The following is a 20,344-nucleotide window of genomic DNA, read 5'->3' as shown; positions in this document are numbered from 1 at the left end:
CTCACTTGTCCCAGAGAACATTATCCACCCCTGAGGCTGCCTTGTGGCACGTCCTTATTAAAGCCCATGTATGTTCCATTGCTTGTCTGTCTGTCGGTCCCAGGTGTATAATGATCGCAATGTGACCAGGGCTTATTCGGGACCTGGTGGCATGTGGCACTGCTGGGTTTTACGAGATCAACCCGAGCTGTGGTGTTTGACTGAATGTGTAGGCTGAGGAGTTCATATATTTATAATATGTTTGTAAGACACCATTGCCTGATTCCCTCTTCATGTGATCCTCATAAATACCACCAATAGGAACAGCAATAGGTCATTCCCAATTCCCATTGATCCATAGGCCTATGAGGTGAAGGAGTGATAATAACTCCCCCTCTAAAATACAGATGAGTGTCTGTCTGCCCAGACAGTGACAGAGCTTACACATTAGTGTATGTATGCGTAGGCATTCATTCACACTAGACTATATTCACAATGCATTAATCAATTGGCACAACTGAAATTAATTAAGAAAATCTTACAGACTGTGACTTTAAGAGTTGCTGGAAATCACTTGGAGATGTAGACATCACTATGGTTGCCAAGCACTTGTGGAGTAACATCAATGTAGCTACAGAGTATATTTAGAGTAATGAAGGAGTATATTTGGAGTAACACAAGGGTGTCCACTGATCTTTTTAGGCTTAGTACACTCACAGGATACTTTGCAGGATGGTTGGGTCATTCTCTCAGTGTCCGGCATAGCTGACAATGACGTACATTAGCCGCTCAATATACCTCAATGACAAACTGCACACAACACAACGCCAACCAACCAGAGTGTGTCTCTGTGCATGCATGGTTATCAGCCATCTCCTTTCCCGTTGTTCTCCATCTTGATCACCCTCTCTGTTCTCATCTCACCGATCTCTCTCCATCTCTCCCTTTTCTATCTTGATCTGTCCCTCTCTTTTTCATGCTCTGACACTTTTCAGTCATGACCATCTGTCCAGGGGAAAGAGGTTAGGAGGTTAGTGTGTTTAGGCACAGGGGGTTGTAGCAGGAAAGTGTGTGTGTGTGTGTGTCTCGTGTGAGAGAGGGTGCATGTTACATTTAATTAGCACCGACTCATTTCTGCATGGTAGGTCTGATCCAACCACTACTCCCTGGCCCCACCCCTTCACTCTATACTTTACAGTCATCTGTCAGGGCAATCGCTCCCTCTCTCCATCCGTCCATCCTCCACTCTAAGCCCCACTCCATCCCTTCCTTAAGGATCAAACCACACACTCTCTCTCACACACACACATCCCCTTCTCTTTCCTTCTATCTGGACCACTTGGAGAAAATGTAAGGACACAAAAGTGGGGGAAATAGGGAAGAGAGAGAAAAGCGTATCAAGGAATAGACAAACAGGGGACAAGAGGAGAGCATAAGAAGAAGAAGAGTAGGGGAGGACTTTATTGGATGACAGATCAGGGGAAGGAGTACCAGACTCAGACGGAGCAGCACAGCCGGACACAATCACTTGTCTGCTCCATCAGTCCTGCAGGTACATTTGCCTGCCTGCCTGCCTGCCTATCTGTCTGTCTGTTAACCTGTCTGGCTGCATAAACATTGGCTTTGTAAACTGGGAGTTGCACTCATAGAAATAACAACTAATTCTAGTTCTGTGGTTGCTTTGGACTGGTTTGGATGAGCCAGTTTTAGCTGCTGTTCTATTCTAAATTCTAAGATTGAGTTTCTCTGCTTCTTACGTTTGACTCACTTCATACTCCATCTACACTGTAGATGCGTGAGGATCTGAGTGTGTGACTCACTGTGTGAGACTGAAACAACGCCCTCTCTTCTGTACAGTCTGGTGCTGGGAAACAGTGACCTAATCACCAAACACCAGTTCCTGGTTGACTACATCAATCGCTCATTAATATGTAGTATAATGATGTGTCAAGCACTGTATGACTAATGCTGAGCAATGAATGACCACAAATACTCCAGAGTATTTTGCTCCTGAGTGGCACTGCGGTCTAAGGCAGTGCATCTCAGTGGTAGAGGCATCACTACAGACACTGGTTTGATTCCAGGCTGTATCACAACTGGCAATGATTGGGAGTCCCATAGGGCGGCGCACAATAGGCCTAGCATTGTCCGGGTTAGGGTTTGGCTGGGGTAGACCGTCATTGTAAATAAGAATTTGTTCTTAACTGACTTGCCTAGTTAAATCAAATGAAAAAATACCACTGTCAAGCTGTGTGTGTGTGTGTGTGTGGAGTTGATTCAGCAAGTGTCTGACTGATTTTAGGATTATGCAGGGACCGGGTTTACATTGAGTGAACAACGACTATAACAGTGAGGTGGGGGGTCTCTAATACAAGTTTAAGTATGTGTGTGTATATGGTGTGTGCCAGGCGTGCGTGTGTAGTATGGGCACAGGGTTACTGAGGGCATCGGGTACAAGGGATATGGTTTCCCCCCATGGAACAGCAGATGGATCACATTTCCCTGGAGGTGACTCTAGGAAAAGAGATCTATTAATATAATGTTCTAATGCTAGAACAAGAACACACTATGCTAATACTAGCATGAAACCCCCTCAGAGCAGCTGGACCGCTGGGAGGAAAGGCTAATGCTAATCACATTTAAGCCAAGAATGCTATCAATGATCAAATACATGCAGTACCCTACACAATGTCACAATCGTTATAATAACTGGACCAAAGCGCAGCGTGATCTGGGTTCCACATCTTTTTATTTCTAAGTGAAACTCTCAGCAAAACCAAAACAATAAATCTCAAAAACGAACCGTGCCGCTAACAATAGTGCTAACAGGCAACTATCCATAGACAACATCCCACCAAGCACAATGGGGAAATGGCTGCCTAAATATGATCCCCAATCCGAGACAATGACAATCAGCTGCCTCTGACTGGGAACCATACCAGGCCAACATAGAAATATAAATCACCTAGAAGACCCACCCTAGTCACACCCCGACCTAACCAACATAGAGAATAAAAAGCTCTCTATGGTCAGGGCGTGACACACAACTACTGTAGCCTAGAAAGTAAGGAAAGATGCTAAACACATTCACATGTAGGCCGACATAACAGCACAAAAAAGAAAACGTGTTTTGGTGATTGAAAGTGTTTATGTGTCGGAACACTGCTAGGCTAGGCTGTGTTATGTATTGTATTGTTATGTATTGTTATGTACTGTATTGTTATGTACTGTCCTGTCCTGTTCTTGTCAAAATACTTGCACATTAATCCCTGATTTATACATGTGTGACGTGTGAAAAGTAAAAATACCCACCATGATGCATCACACAGAGGTCACTCCTAAAAGTCACTGCCATTTTGGGTCCGTTCGGCTACACACACACCGTATATACCACACGCACACTACATCTGGGCCAGTCCTGCTACACACACATCACGAGTACGCCACACACACACCACATCTGGGTCAGCCAGTCCTACCAAACACGCACACACACACTCCTGGTCTTGCTCCATCTGAGCAGGCCCACAGCCTGAAAAGGTGAAAGGTCAGAGGGGGGTGAAATTTTGCCACATTATGCATTATTTTTCTGACCCCTAACCCCTGACCCCTCATCCAGTCCAGATGGTTAGAAACTGCTCTGGACACAGATAAGGCTTATGGGTGAATGAGTTCACAGGAGAGAGACACAGGGATCAATGGAAGTGAATGGCCTTAGAGTGGACCAATACTAAAATAAATTGAGGTGACTGTCTGGTTTTAATTGAGATCAATGGAGATGACTGGTTTTAATGGGAATCTAGAGGTGATTGGTTTTGGAGATCAATTGACTGGTTTCCGGATAGAGCTGATTCTGCCTCAGACAGGCACCATGTTGTCACTGACACACACCCACTGAAATAGTCTCTGTAGTACAACATAACCTGTTGCTGTTGCAAATGTACGATAAAATCATGGAATGGTTTTGAGTACCGTATAAAAACCAGGTAGACTCTTTTCAAAATACAAACACACACACACACACACACACACACACACACACACACACACACACACACACACACACACACACACACACACACACACACACACACACACACACACACACACACTCTTGGTGATTATCACTGCGGGGCAGATAGCTCTAAGTGCCCTGAGAAAAGCTCTTTATCACTAACAGGGCTAACTCTATTAGTCTGATTAAAGATACCACTCAGCCCTGCAGGATAGCATCAACCCGTGTGTTTGTTTGTTTGTTTGTGCTTGTGTGCTGCTTCAACACGGTTAATCTCACTTTTAATCACTCAAGATCGTATCCTCACTTACTGAATCCTTACTTGAGATATATAGTGTATGCAGAAGTTCAACATCCATTGGTAGTGGATGAGGTAAGTTACCCCTAATTAGGAATGGGCATTTGAAATGACTTCACTATTCAAATAATATCATGCATTTTTGGGGATATGCGGATAGTCGAAATACACTTTATATTTTTTTTACTTCAATGGGGACCTGCTCGTGTGACTCAGGAGAGGCGCTCTACTTGTTGTTTCAGCACAGGCAGGTGGAGGAGGGACACGAGAGGAGCAGGGACCGGGGTGTCTGATATGGAGGGAGTGGACTCGCGCAAGTTGGCGTGTCATCTTCAATGCTTGGACATGCCAACATGGACATGCCTACCTGGACATGCCAACCTGGACATGCCAACCTGGACATGCCAACCGGGACATGCCAACCTGGACACGCCAACCTGGACATGCCAACCTGGACATGCCAACCGGGACATGCCAACCGGGACATGCCAACCTGGACATGCCAACCTGGACATGCCAACCGGGACATGCCAACCGGGACATGCCAACCTGGACATGCCAACCGGGACATGCCAACCGGGACATGCCAACCTGGACATGCCAACCTGGACATGCCAACCGGGACATGCCAACCTGGACATGACATGCCAACCTGGACATGCTAACCGGGACATGCCAACCGGGACATGCCAACCTGGACATATTTCCGCCACTTTTCCCGTAACGGTTTAAACCGGCCAGGCAAAAAAAGTAGATCTCATACATTGTAACATATTCAAGAGTACAAAAACTACATTTCACGACTCAATTTAGTGATAAAAAGATGGCCTCAACTGTACATGTGACATAATGTACAGTTTAAGCTCTTAAATGATTAACTTGTGACGACTGTCTCTTGCCAGCGCTTCACTTGTCACCTGGAAAATCTCTCTCCATTTAGGTCATTGAGGCTAGCATTTGTTGAGCTAGTTGCCATGACACCCATACCTACAAAAGCCAACAAGGATCAAATTAAGAAATTATTCCTTAGCGGAATGAGAAAATGCGTTTCTCAGCTGGCAGATTTGGAATCATATGCAGACATTGCAATACGATTCAAGATCAAATCAAATCACATTTTATTGGTCACATACACATGGTTAGCAGATGTTATTGTGAGTGTAGCGAAATGCTTCTAGTTCAGACAGTGCAGCAATATCTAACAGAGCGGCATAGACAATATAAAATACACTATATACATATGAGATGAGTAATGCAAGATATGTAAACATTATTAAAGTGGCATTATTAAAGTGACTATTGATCAATTTATAAAAGTGGCCAATGGCTTGAAGTCTGTATGTAGGCAGCAGCCTCTCTGTGTTAGTGATGGCTGTTTAACAGTCTGATGGCCTTGAGATACAGTGGATTGCGAAAGTATTCATCCCCCTGGCATTTTTACTATTTTGTTGCCTTACAACCTGGAATTAAAATAGATTTTTTTGGGGGGTTGTTTCATTTGATTTTCACAACATACCTACAAGTTTGAAGATGCAAAATATTTTTTGTGTGAAACAAACAAGAAATAAGAGAAAAAACAGAAAACTTGAGTGTGCATGACTATTCACCCCCCCAATCGGATTGAGATCTGGGCTTTGACTAGGCCATTCCAAGACATTTAAATGTTTCCCATTAAACCACTCAAGTGTTGTTTTAGCAGTATGCTTAGAATCATTGTCCTGCTGGAAGGTGAACCTCCGTCCCAGTCTCAAATCTCTGGAAGACTGAAACAGTTTTCCCTCAAGAATTTCCCTGTAATTAGCACCATACATCATTCCTTCAATTCTGACCAGTTTCCCAGTCAGTGCAGATGAAAAACATCCCCACAGCATGATGATGCCACCACCATGGGCATCATCATGGGGGATGGTTTTTTCGGGGTGATGATTGTGCCAGACAGCGTTTTCCTTGATGGCCAAAAAGCTCAATTTTAGTCTCATCTGACCAAAGTATCTTCTTCCATATGTTTGGGGAGTCTCCCACATGCCTTTTGGCGAACACCAAACGTGTTTGCTTATTTTTTTCTTTAAGCAATGGCTTTTTTCTGGCCACTTTTCCGTTAAACCCAGCTCTGTGGCGTGTACGGCTTAAAGTGGTCTTATGGACAGATACTCCAATATCCAATATCCGGTTATCTTGGTCTCTTTGTTGCCTCTCTGATTAATGCCCTCCTCGCCTGGTTTGTGAGTTTTGATGGGTGGCTCTCAATTGGCAAGTTTGTTGTTTAAATAATGAATTTAATGGTGCTCCGTGGGATGTTCAAAGTTTTGGATATTTTTTTATAACCCAACCTCTGTACTTTTCCACAACTTTGTCCCTGAACTGTTTGGAGAGCTCCTTGGACTTCATGGTGCCACTTGCTTGGTGGTGCCCCTTGCTTAGTGGTGTTGCAGACTCTGGGGCCTTTCAGAACCAATGTATATATACTGCGATCATGTGACAGATCATGTGACACTTAGATTGCACACAGGTGGACTTTATTTAACTAATTATGTGACTTGGCTTTACTCCTCTCCCCCAATGTGCTTTGAGAGGGAGGTGAGGAATGTGGGAAACAAGGGGATAATCTCAATTGCATTTCCTTGATTCCTCACGTCCTCCCCCCTCGCCTCCTTCTCAAACCCCATTGGATAAGAAGGTGAGTGGGGAAGGAGACGAGAAGAGAGGATGCGACGTATCAAGGAAATGCAATTGAGATTCTCTCAAGGACAGAGGAAGCAAGTATTTGTCTGGAGCTCACCCCCTTACCCAGACGAACAGTCATTGGTCTATTATAATCAGGTCACATTGTGTGACGTCATGATATGGACAAAAAGTTCCATCACATCTGAACAGGCTGAAACAAAACACTTAGCAGATTTAACTTCTTTAGGAAAACAGCCCTAATGTTGGAAACAAACATCATTATGTTGTCATCCAGGGTCACATTTAGATATAGCACACAATATTTTACATACAGCAGGTTTTTAAAGGACCAAAGAGTTTGGTCTGCTTTGTGTTTTCATTTTGGCCATGGAAAAAACACTGATATCATCCCGGCCCTATCTCATAGTGTGTGTGTGGAAATATATTTAAAAAAAAACAGGAAATCAAGTTTTTAACTGCACTGACCCTTTAACATTTTTAGACAGTGCCAGACTGACTGACTGACTGCACTACCATAATACCCATGGCTGTCCAGAAACAACCCCTAGCCCCTACTGCCTAGAGTCTAGACACTTGTGGAGATCTGCGAGGGATTGATGGATGGTGACATGGTGAGAGCTCCACCTTCCCCACCGAAAAGGCTTGGTGGAAGTTTGGTGGTATTGTTTACACCTGTCCAATCCTCTCAGACCTCCACAAGTGTCTAGGGGCAGGGGCTAGGGGTTGCTTCTGGACAGGACCCCACAACCCTCGAGGCGGTGGTTGGATGTTTCATTCCATTTCTATACACACATGGATTTGCACAGGTGTAAACTGGACACACCCACAGCACCCTATCAGGCTGATCAGACAGTTCTGAGTAGTTGAAGACCTTCTGTAAACAATGAAAGGATATATTTACACATCTACTATTCACACCCTTGCTTTATTCCAGCTAGTTAGATGTGCAACCACTGACTAACTATAGCTAGCAGCATATCTCTAGTCTAGAAATGAAAACTGTTGTTTTGGCTGTATGGCAGCATTGAATAAGATTACCCATGGTTAGTTAGGTAGCTAGGATATATCAGTCAGCTAACCATTTACAGTAACCGCAGTTCATTACTAAGTCAATTCACACGAAATCTTACTTTATCTTGGCAGTGTGGCACAATATGGGGAGCTATTAATAGATTAATTAATTGATAATCGATTCATAGATTCATGGAATGGCGTTAGAAGGGTGAACTCCTACTTTGAACGGATAGGAAGTGTAGGCTGTGCACTTAACCAATGACAGGCATTTCAAATTGAACCCCACCCCATGTGAAAATCTAAATATTAAGCAGTTGTTTTTGGTTTTATATGCAAAAATTAAAACCAACCCACTTTTTATTTTTCTATTTCTATTCAAAAACGAACAAGCTATTTTCAGGTTCCTGGTTGGTCCATTTGAACTCTGAAAACAAACAGTGAAAACATCCACAGACTGTAATCTTACCTCAGGAATCTTGACATAATGTTGTCCACAACATAGGCTAATTATCTTGACTGCTGTGACAACATAGACACCAAAATGTTTTGTCAATTGTCCAGATCAACATTAATTCCCGTACTTTGGCAGTTGTTCTGTCACGTGCAGTATCACACCAGCTTTTCATCTATTGACTGTCATTCAAAAAGTTATTTCCTGAATCAGCTGATGTTGTGTGATAATTTCCCCACTTAACTAAACAGTTAAACATCAAATGCGTATCAAACAACTATAATGCATCATTATTGAAGAACTCTGTTAATGACAGTATACATTTTGCTTGATTCATCTTGTTAAAGTTACTCTTTCATTTAGAAGCATACGCTTTTGCAATCCATACATTATTTTGGATATGTGTGCCCATGAAAACTGTTTCACACCATAACATAGGGAGATACAAAATGTTATGATGTTACAGTACACTTCCGAGGTCTCCATTCAAAAAAGAGTCCGACAGCAATATCCAATATTCAGTATCCAATATCCATATCATCAACACAATTCCGTCTTCCACTCTCCTGGCTTACTTGGATACTAGCAGGGGCGCAACTTTCACTGGGGACAGGGGGGACATGCCCCCCCAACACACATTCTGAAATAGCATTTTTGTCTCCCCCAGTTTTATCATTGGAATGTGATACAAAACGAGGCAACAGTGTGCTTTAGGACCATTCGAACGCCTCCAAGCGGTCGGGTAGGCTGTTTGGAGTGTTTATCCCACTGGATTAAAAAACAAAAAGTTATTCCCCCCCACTTCTAAAACTAAAGTTGCGCCCCTGGATACTAGTGTGTCAGTAGCTTAGTACAGGGATAGTTATGAAGGCTAAAACTGACCAATATGATATCCCCTCAGGCCCATTTTGACCAGACTGTGTTTCTCATCTTTTCTTTCATTATGGTTGATGTTCATTTTGACCTTTTGGGTCAGCAAAATAACATGTTTCTGTGTTTCAGAAATTCTAGCCGACTTTTTAATCAACTTGAAGTGGTACAAAAATCTATACTTCATCCCAGGTCAAGTAGCAACCGCCTATTTTGCAGTCCAAGGATATATTGGTGATGTTGAGGCCTGCAGTTTCTTCCTCCTAAAGCCACTATTGAAGATGTGTTATTGTTAAATCAATAGTAAATTTAGCCTCCTACAAGCACAAAGTCAACGACCACTTTAGGGTCTGAGTCGGTGGGAGAAGTCAGATTGATGAAACGCGTCTGGGGAGATGTTCTGCTCATAGAATGAGGTCAAGGAACATTTCCGTCCTCCTTTCCGTAGAAAGGGGTAACACATTTGTTGATTGTTTTCCTTTGGTTTAAAGGCAGTAATACATTTTATGGGGGGTTAGGAAATGAAGCAGTTTCAGGAAAGGGCAGGGAGCGCAGGTTGCAAACTCTGACATGGATCAACCACTAGCCTATGGTCTATTTAGATCTGTGGTGATAGAGTTATCTAGTCACTGGTGTCACCACGGCAGAATATTTGGCTAAATACTGCCCCCTATTGGATTGACCAACACATTTCAGCTTTCACATGCTAAGCAGAGAGGTGGTAATGAATAACCAAGCCTTTTTATTCAAGCAAGTGTCAAAACACTTCAATGTATTAAACTGAATAAGACTCTTGTGAGTTTAGAGTATTGACATTTATTTTGGCAGCAGAGTGAGCACAATTCAGGGCCACTAAGCCAGCACATATAATTCTAAAGTGCTGTTAAATTTGACCCTTTCTCTCCAGTGTGGTAGTGTGTGTGTGCTTGCCCCGGGGAGCGATTCGCTAATGTCTACATTTCCTGATCCAAAGCCACAAGCATGTCACACAAGACCACAGTGCACTCTGGGGGTTTACAGTATTATAGTATAGAAAGTTTTCCATTAGGATCGGAGAGAAACAGTCTGCATATAAACACAGCAACAACTTACTGGCCAGTCTAGTTCCTCATGTACATAACCTCATAGCCCAGACAGTGATGGAGAAATTAAAACGGAACTTACAGATAAAATACTCCAGCTATTTGACAACTATCATTATCAATAATTACATTTTTCTTTTAAAGGGCCGAAGATAAAAGGCATGAAGCTGACGTCCCATTAAAGGCTTTATATCCATCAACCCTGGGTGACTGTACTGTACTTGACACAATGTTCTCTAAACAAAGACAGAGGTTAACATCCACTGGGACAAGAACATAACATTCTCTCCTCACCCCTTCCTGTGCACGTGAGTGTGTGTGTTGTGTAACTGCCAATATGTCTTACTTAAATAAAAAATAATGTGTGTGTGTGTGTGTGTATGTGTGTGTGTGTGGACTGTCATTTCCCAGCTGGTTCTCTTCCACTCTCTCGTGGTAACATCCAGAATAAGAAGCTTTGGGTTTTTCACAATGCAGGGGTACAGAGTCATAAAACCATCGACCTGTGATGTCAGAACGGTTGCATGTGAGATCCATGTGTCTTTGAGGGCCAAAGCGCATCTTTAAACTTTCCCTCTCTCACCCTGACAGGTAGTGTGTGTCTGATGTTTAGGATCACTCCATCCTCTCTCTATCAATCATCTCTGTAGCACTCTGAAGCAATGCCAGAAGAATGTAGGATCTGATGGCTGTGGATGGATGGCAAACACAGGTGTGTGTGTGCGTACGTGAATGTGATATGCGTAAACTGCAAACCTCTCTCTACCTTGCAAGCATACTGTATCCATCCCACAGAAATACACATCAGTCTCACATGTGAGCGTGCAAACACACAGGCAAAAAGACACACCAGTGTAATTTCAAATGCTTCCCCCTATCCAGAGATTGACCTTCCGTCAAGAGAATTTAGTACAATCTTAATTTTGCAGGAGAGGACTCACACACCATCTTATATCCTCACTCCACATTTCATTACATCAGACTGACATCCAAATGGACTCTGCTTTGCTTTCCACACTTGAGTCCATGTTACGCCGTTGTGATTGACAGGCATACTCTACTTGGAAAAAGAGAGGTCTACAGTCGGAAAGAGTGATTTTAAGTATGTTTAAAGCCAAGAGACTTCATCCAGCCAAGAAAATAACCAGTAAAATTATTGGGAATCATATAGAGATATATTACCCTCTGACAGGGCAGTTTAGCCAAAATAATAACTATAAATAAGGGACATTTCATATGCATCAGTTATATTAGTGTGGGAGAATGAAGCACTAACCATGCATGTGTGAAACTCCAGAGGCCAGAAGTGGGAACTCTCCAAAGACAAGAAACAGAGAGAGACAAACTACACATATAACTGATTCATAAGCGGTAAAAAGCCTTTAGAATCTCTAACCATTGTATCAAATGATCAATATTACAGTATTAGACTAGTAAAACCTACAAATCAAACCTCTTGTGCAAGGTGACTCATCACAATGGCAGCCAGCTTGTTAAGTCCTATGAATTGTGATTTTCTCTCGTACAGTTTCAAAGGTAGGAGAAGGTTCACACTGTTCACCATAGACATTTCCTGGATTGTGGACATGTTTTTTTTCTCACTTCATTGTGCATGACTTTTTCCTCTGGTGCCATACCATGAACAGGATACAATAAAACGTCATATCTGTGAAAACTGCCTCACCCCCAAGATTCCATAAAACCCTGCTTCTCTGAGGGCCGCAGAATCCTAACTTGATGTCAGCTAACTTGAGTGAATGTGCATAGAGTATTAGAGATTCAACCTGAGACGACCCGGGATCAGAATATTAAACCACATTAATAGGCATAAACAGCTCCCCTACATATCAACATATGACTTCATAAGGGTCACGACGGTTCAGCTAATTCCTTTTACTTTGTTTTCCCATCAGAGCTGACTCAGTAGGCCACGGCGTATAAATCAGCGCTGAGATTTGCTTTGAGCCTTTGATCTCTGTGGTAATGGTTCGCTGTCTGAAACGTAACTCGGACTCGTGTCACTAATATAAGTGTTTTACAGAAAGCCTCTTCTCCAATCCTGGAAGGGGAGCCCAAGTTAAACATTTTGGGAACCCCTGCCCTACTGGACATCTGTTCCAATATGTCTGGCACATTTACTAGCTCTCCATAGAAGCAGAAAGAGAGAGAGAAAAAAAGTTATGAACTCTCCTGCTGAGAAAGACGTAACTGAGCCATTTTCTAACAGAAGAGAGGTGAAGAGAATGGGTGGTGATGATAGTTTTTTTCCATTTCGCGAGGAGTTGATCAGAAAACTGCCAGAGGGAACCTGTGGAGTTCTCATGAAACCAGTTTTATCATGGCAGTAGCAAATTGAGTTAGAAAACCATGATGTATCTTCAGCAGGCCATCAGGACATCAGACTGCTAAACAGAAATCACTAAATGAGAGAGGCTGCTGCCTACATTGAGACCCAATCACTTCCACTTAAATAAATGGATCACTAGTCACGTTATACAATGCACTCTAAATAATGGCACCTTAATGATCTTTACATATCTTACATTACTCATATCACATGTATACCTCCTATGCCGCTTGGCCATCGCATACCTAGTTTATGGCACAGTTTCTTATTTGAAATAAATTCTAAATTTCCAACTGAATTTAAAAAATGTTCTCCTTAAATTCTCATTACCGAAATGCGTCCGGATTAAATTCTCAGATCATTTTAGAACATTTTACTTTAGAAAAACCTAATTTATTTGAATAAAACACAAAATATGTTGCTATAGTTTGTCTATAAATAATAAAAATTGTATACTAGTTGAATTTTTCAAGTTTTCAAGTCAACCATGATGCATCATCTGGAAGAGTATTCCTTAGTTCCTTTCATTTCTTCACTTATATGTCTTCAGAATGAGGAACTTATTCTGAAACACCCTCTTTACTACACTTGACCTTCTCATTACCAAAATGATGAAAAAGCTCAAATTGGGAAAAACTTAGAGAACCGTTACTTTACCAACATTGAGGCATGAATGGGCTTTAATGATTTGCTGGCTGACACATTATGGCTGTCATCTATTACTTGCAGATTGAGCTAAGGCCTCATTAACGAAACACACATTTCTGTCACGTTCTGACCTTAGATCCTTTGTTTTGTCTTTTGTTTAGTATGGTCAGGGAGTGAGTTGGGTGGGTTGTCTATGTTAGTTTGTCTATGATTTTCTATTTCTGTGTTTGGCCTGGGGAATATCACCGCCCCAAGGCTGAGCTGGAGGCAGTGAAAGCTGAGAGGCGGTGGTATGAGGCAGCACGGCGGCGCGGTTGGAAGCCCGAGAGGTAGCCCCAAAAATATATTGGGAGGGGGAACATGGGGAGTGTGGCTAAGTCAGGTAGGAGACCTGAGCCAACTCCCCGTGCTTACCGGAGAGCGAGAGGGACCGGGCAGGCACCGTGTTATGCCGTGAGGCGCACGGTGTCCTCGGTGCGTGTGCATAGCCCGGTGCGGTACATTGCAGCGCCTCGTATTGGCCAGGCTAGAATGGGCATCGAGCCAGGTGCCATGAAGCCTGCTCAGCGCATCTGGTCTCCAGTGCGTCTCCTCCGGCCGGTGTACATGGCACCAGCCTTATGCATGGTGTCCCCGGTTCGCCAGCACAGCCCAGTGCGGGCTATTCCACCTCGCCGCACTGGCCTGGCTACGGGGAGCATTCAACCAGGTAAGGTTGGGCAGGCTCGGTGCTCAAGAGCTCCAGTGCGCCTTCACGGTCCGGTCTATCCGGTGCCACCTCCACGCACCAGCCCTCCGGTGGCAGCCCCCCGCACCAGGCTGTCTCTCCGTCTTCTCCGCCTGTCCAGCGCTGCCAGAGCCTTCCTCCTGCCCAGCGCTGCCAGAGTCTCCCGTCTGTCCTGAGCTGCCAGAGTCTCCCGTCTGTCCTGAGCTGCCAGAGTCTCCCGTCTGTCCTGAGCTGCCAGAGCCGCCAGTCTGTCCTGAGCTGCCAGAGATGCCAGTCTGTCCTGAGCTGCCAGAGCCGCCATTCTGTCCTGAGCTGCCAGAGCCGCCAGTCTGTCCTGAGCTGCCAGAGCCGTCAGTCAGCCAGGAGCTGCCAGAGCCATCAGTCAGCCAGGAGCTGCCAGAGCCATCAGTCAGCCAGGAGCTGCCAGAGCCGCCTATCATGCCGTTGATGCCGGAGTCTCCCGCCTGTCCGGCGCTGCCGGAATCTCCTGTCCATTCGGGACCCGTGGCTAGGGTCCCCAGTCCGAGGTCGGCGGCAAGGGTCGCCGCTCTTAAGAGGCCACGGAGGCGGTTAAGGAGGCGGAGACTATGGTGGAGTGGGGTCCACGTCCCGCGCCAGAGCCGCCACCGTGGACAGACAACCACCCAGACCCTCCCCTGTAGGTTCAGGTTTTGCGGCCGGAGTCCGCACCTTTGGGGGGGAGGGGTACTGTCACGTTCTGACCTTAGTTCCTTTGTTTTGTCTTTTGTTTAGTATGATCAGGGCGTGAGTTGGGTGGGTTGTCTATGTTAGTTTGTCTATGATTTTCTATTTCTGTGTTTGGGCCTGGTATGGTTCTCAATCAGAGGCAGCTGTCAATCGTTGTCCCTGATTGAGAACCATATTTAGGTAGCCTGTTTTCCATTGTGTTTTGTGGGTGGTTATTTTCTGTTTAGTGTTGTGTTGCACCTTACAGGACTGTTCGTTAGTAAAATATGAACACTTCCCACGCTGCACCTTGGTCCTCCTCTCCTTCCCCAGACGACAAGCGTTACAATTTCTCATTATTTTTAAGTCCGTTTTGGTAATGAGAAGCTTAATTTCTGTAATAATACTAAGATAATACTAATGTATAGTCAATGGGTGTGCTGTGCTGGTATCTTTAAATATTTACTAGCACTGCTTACACCTATTGTTTAGATTTTGTAAAACATCTGTTTTTTTTATAAATTAGAGATTGTCAAGAAATATGGGTGTATAAAACCCATTTAATTGACTTAAACCACAATCTGTAGTTTGTGTTTCAGCAAGGAGCAACCACTGAACGTAAAGGAGGATATCCCCCATTTTTTAAATGTGTACCTGTTTTAGAATATAACAATATTGTCATTTGATATCCCAAGAAAGTTTTTGGTCCATATCCTACATATTTAGATATTCTATAGGAATATCATGTTATGCCATTTGCCCATAGGATTCCATTCAATTTAGAAACCATCTAAAATACATTAGAACCACACATATCCATGTCCTAACACAAAACAATGTTAATACATAATTACAGTACTTATACTTATGCTAAAATAGCATTTTACTATTTTAATAAATTGCATTATGATCAAATAAAGAAACGTTATCAACACTTGAAACGTGAATTGTCATAACATTGAATATGAGCCTCCCTGCCCACCACAAGCTGTCTGTTAGTGCCTTCATGCAAGGCATTTGGGATTAACCAATGACACTGTTTGATGATTTATTGGGTTACTAAATCTCTAATAGAGCTCAGTAGTTTTTCAATGACAAACTATGCAACACTAATTATCATTACCGCAATACACCGACATTTAGGAAATATTAGGAAAAATGAAATGTATACTTAAGTAATTTGAGATTAACCTGATAGGGTGCCTTTGAATCTTTATCCAAATATATGTACATATTACAGTTGTGGACCAAAGTTTTGAGAATGACACAAATATTAATTTCCACAAAGTTTGCTGCATCAGTGTCTTTAGATATTTTGCCAGATGTTACTATGGAATACTGAAGTATAATTACTGTCATGCTCTGACCTTAGTTATCTTTGTTTTCTTTATTATTTTGGTTAGGTCAGGGTGTGACTAGGGTGGTTAGTTTAGTTTTTGTATTGTCGAGGTGTTTTTGTATATCTATGGGGTTTTAGTATGTCTAGGTATATGTAGGTCTATGGTGGCCTGAATTGGTTCCCAATCAGAGACAGCTGTTTGTCGTTGCCTCTGATTGGGGATCCTATTTAGGTTGCCATTTTCCATTTTGGTTTTGTGGGTTATTGTCTATGTGTAGTTGCATGTCAGCACTCGTGTTATAGTGTCACGTTCGTTTTGTTAAGTGTTGTTCGTTTAAATAAAGAAGAATGTATTCATATCACACTGTGCCTTGGTCTCCTCGTTATGACGAACGTGACAATTACAAGCATTTCATAAGTGTCAAAGGCTTTTATTGACAATTACATGAAGTCTTCAATGCGCCCCGGCATGCTGTCAATTCACTTCTGGGCCACATCCTGACTGATGGCAGCCCATTCTTGCATAATCTATGCTTGGCGGTTTGTCAGAATTAGTGGGTTTTTGTTTGTCCACCCGCCTCTTGAGGATTGACCACAAGTTCTCAATGGGATTAAGGTCTGGGGAGTTTCCTGGCCATGGACTCAAAATATTGATGTTTTGTTCCCCGAGCCACTTTGTCACCAAACTGTTCCTGGATGGTTGGGAGAAGTTGCTCTCGGGGGATGTGTCGGTACCATTCTTTATTCATGGCTATGTTAGGCAAAATTGTGAGTGAGCCCACTCCCTTGGCTGAGAAGCAACCCCACACATGAATGGTCTCAGGATGCTTTACTGTTGGCATGACACAGGACTGATGGTAGCGCTCACCTTGTCTTCTCCGGACAAGCTTTTTTCCAGATGCCCCAAACAATCGGAAAGGGGATTCATCAGAGAAAATGACTTTACCCCAGTCCTCAGCAGTCCAATCCCTGTACCTTTTGCAGAATATCAGTCTGTCCCTAATGTTTTTCCTGGAGAGAAGTGGCTTCTTTGCTGCCCTTCTTGACACCAGGCCATCCTCCAAAAGTCTTTGCCTCACTGTGTGTGCAGATGCACTCACACCTACCTGCTGCCATTCCGAGCAAGCTCTGTACTGGTGGTGCCCCGATCACGCAGCTGAATCAACTTTAGGAGACGGTCCTGGTGCTTGCTCAACTTTCTTGGGCGCCCTGAAGCCTTCTTCACAACAATTGAACCGCTCTCCTGGAAGTTCTTGATGATCCGATAAATGGTTGATTTAGGTGCAATCTTACTGGCAGCAATATCCTTGCCTGTAAAGCCCTTTTTTTGTGCAAAGCAATGATGACGGCACGTGTTTCCTTGCAGGTAACCATGATTGACAGAGGAAGAACAATGATTCCAAGAACCACCCTCCTTTTGAAGCTTCCAGTCTGTTATTCAAACTCAATCAGCATGACAGAGTGATCTCCAGCCTTGTTCTCGTCAACACTCACACCTGTGTTAACAAGAGAATCACTGACATGATGTCAGCTGGTCCTTTTGTCGCAGGGCTGAAATGCAGTGGAAATGTTTTTTGGGGATTCAGTTCATTTGCATGGCAAAGAGGGACTTTACAATTAAGTTAAATTAATCTGATCACTCTTCATAACATTCTGGAGTGTATGCAAATTGCCATCATTCAAACTGAGGCAGCAGACTTTGTGAAAATTAATATTTGTGTCATTCTCATCTTTTGGCCACGACTGTACTTGTATACACAAGTAATTGACAAAAAACAAGATTCAGAAAAGGTTGTGTGTTGCGGTAATGAGAAATTACAAAAACATTTTAATAGTTTACTTTAAAATATATTTGTTTACAGTGTTATTTTTAACTGAGGCCTTTTCATTAAATGAGCGATGTTAAAATATTATAAATTGATTTGTTTATAACTTTTTGGTACTTTGAAAACTTTTGGGGTAATGAGAATTTTTGCATTGGTAGTTGTGTAAATTGCATAATACCTTATCAATAAACATAATTAGGAAAGATATCAATACAGATCTTAGTGATTCAAGAGGAATTATGGTGAAAAATGTGTTGCTTTTTTTCTCACAAAGTTTTTTTGTCTAGTGCCAGTTTCTTGAGAATCACCCACTACCCAGTCACCCTCCCTAAGAAGTGACCACCGTAGGACATAACCTTAATGACCATGGCACCTAGCCACCTAACCTGAGTAGGAGGGAACCTTAATCTGAACCTAGGCCTCCTACAACAGGTGGATATTATCGGGCTATTGGGAGTGAATGGGTAGACACAGGTTGGACAAGTCAGGCACTTTCTCAGACATTTATTAATGGTTTATTAATTAAACATGTACTAATCCTCTCTATGGTTTATCAGCGTTAATGGTTACATAACATGACTCAGAATGTCAGTGAATAAATGTGCATTCATAGACTGAAGTCATGTTTACATTAATCAAGCTGTAAAATGGCATCTGGGTTTGAGGCGATATTTAATAAGAGGGCAAGCGAGCGGTGAAAGTGTGTGTGAGTGTATCACCATGTAAAATATAGGAGCTATTTAATGGGTGGGTGGTGAAAGGGTGTGTGTACACACTTGTGACCATGTTTTCATTCCAAAGTGTTCATTATTTTTTATCCCGGTGCAGCCGGTGGCCTTCCGTGGAGACGGGGCAGACAGGCGAGACGTGGGTAGCTCCCCATGGTTAAGAAAATAAACCAAGGAGCCGATGGGCGTTGCCAGTCTGTCTGCAAGGGGAAAGCCCTCAACTGGGCACTTACAATTAGGTGTGTGTTGTGTATGCGCAAATTAGTCTGCATTTGTCTGCAGAGATTCAGCCTATGTCCATACGTGTATAAGCATGAGTGCATATCTGTGAGTGTGTCCAGATAAGCACTTAGGCCAAGCTTAAGTGCTGTGTGTGCATGCAGACATCAATAGGCATAGAGAACAGAGAAGTGCACGTAGTGGGCTAGCAGGATGGACGGGGCAAGAGAGCATGATCTAGTCCAAAGGAAACAAAAATCAAGTCAGTAGAAAATATCAGCCAAACTAAAGACATAATATAATATCATCATACCCTGTAAAAGTGTTCAGCTCAAAACCTCAAAATATGTCTGCTCACAATGTAGGCATGTGTGGTGTGTGTGTGTGTGTGTAGATCTCAGCTGTGTGTGTCCAAGATGATACCTGTGTGGCTGTGAGTCGTAGGTTGGAAGTACTTGCTGTAAGAATGGGACCTCATAAAAGGCCTCTGTGTTACTTTATCATTCCTTCCATCCCAGTAAACGAGTGGTGGGATGAATGCCAGAAAGGAAAGGGAGTCCAGATTGAGCTTCTGCTATCCGAGATCCTTGGGACGTCCCTACCATAAACCATAACCCTAACCCTTACCCTAACTTTAAGCATTACCCTTACCTAACCTTAACCATAACCCTTACCTAACCTTAACCATAACCCTTACCTAACTCTAACCTTAACCATAACCCTTATCTAACCCTAAACCTTTTACATTTCAATTTCAATGTGGTGATGTCAGACTTGGGACGTTCCAAAGATTCCATTTAGACTTTTCTGTCCAGATAGCACCATCTGTCTTAGTAATTGATACGGAGAGGATCACAACTCAGATAGGCAGACAGCTCTCGCACACACACACACACACACACATGCACAATCACCTTTCCTATAACCTATAATCCACCTTTCCTATAAGCCATTCTGTTTGTTTCTCTTGTTTAGAAAGATGGGCTGTTTTGATGACAACATCCAGCTGTTGCCTAAATCCTCACTCCCCCATTCTTGTGTTGGAACATCTGACTCATCTCTCACTGTTGTAGAACTTTGAAAAAAACTTGTCCTGTTTCTAGTGTAATTTGTGTTTGTGTACATGCATGTGTGTTAGCAGGCATATCATGTGTGCATAATGCATACGTGTGCTTTCTGTGTATGCGCCCACCTACTGGCTAGGTTTGGGACACACAGCTGTGTGTGTGTGAGCCTTTAAAATCCTGAATATAGTTAACGCTTTGGCTGGGTATTCAAATTATTCTCTTATAGATTGGGATCTGCAGAGATACTATTAGGCCTGGATATCCGACTTAATATAATCTGCGGTTGGACCAGCATTGTTTGCTGTTGCTGTAACCTGTTGGGAGTCAGCGTTGAGAACACATACACACTACACATAGAAGCA

General features: G+C 43.1%; 1 protein-coding gene across 1 annotated transcript in view; it reads left to right on the top strand.

Moving 5' to 3' along the window:
• Window positions 1-1,202: 1,202 nt before the first annotated feature.
• Window positions 1,203-20,344, top strand: part of LOC112225384 (filamin A-interacting protein 1-like) — a 42,780-nt gene continuing 23,638 nt past the window's right edge. Inside the window, exon 1 of the mRNA XM_024389315.1 lies at window positions 1,203-1,531. The gene's annotated coding sequence lies outside the window, so the exon portion shown is untranslated. The remainder of the gene's footprint in view (window positions 1,532-20,344) is intronic.

This window comes from Oncorhynchus tshawytscha, linkage group LG26, assembly GCF_018296145.1.
Source record: "Oncorhynchus tshawytscha isolate Ot180627B linkage group LG26, Otsh_v2.0, whole genome shotgun sequence".
NCBI classification, from domain to species: domain Eukaryota; kingdom Metazoa; phylum Chordata; class Actinopteri; order Salmoniformes; family Salmonidae; genus Oncorhynchus; species Oncorhynchus tshawytscha.
The sequence above is the reverse complement of the archived record's forward strand: the minus strand, read 5'-3'. Positions and strand labels throughout refer to the sequence as shown.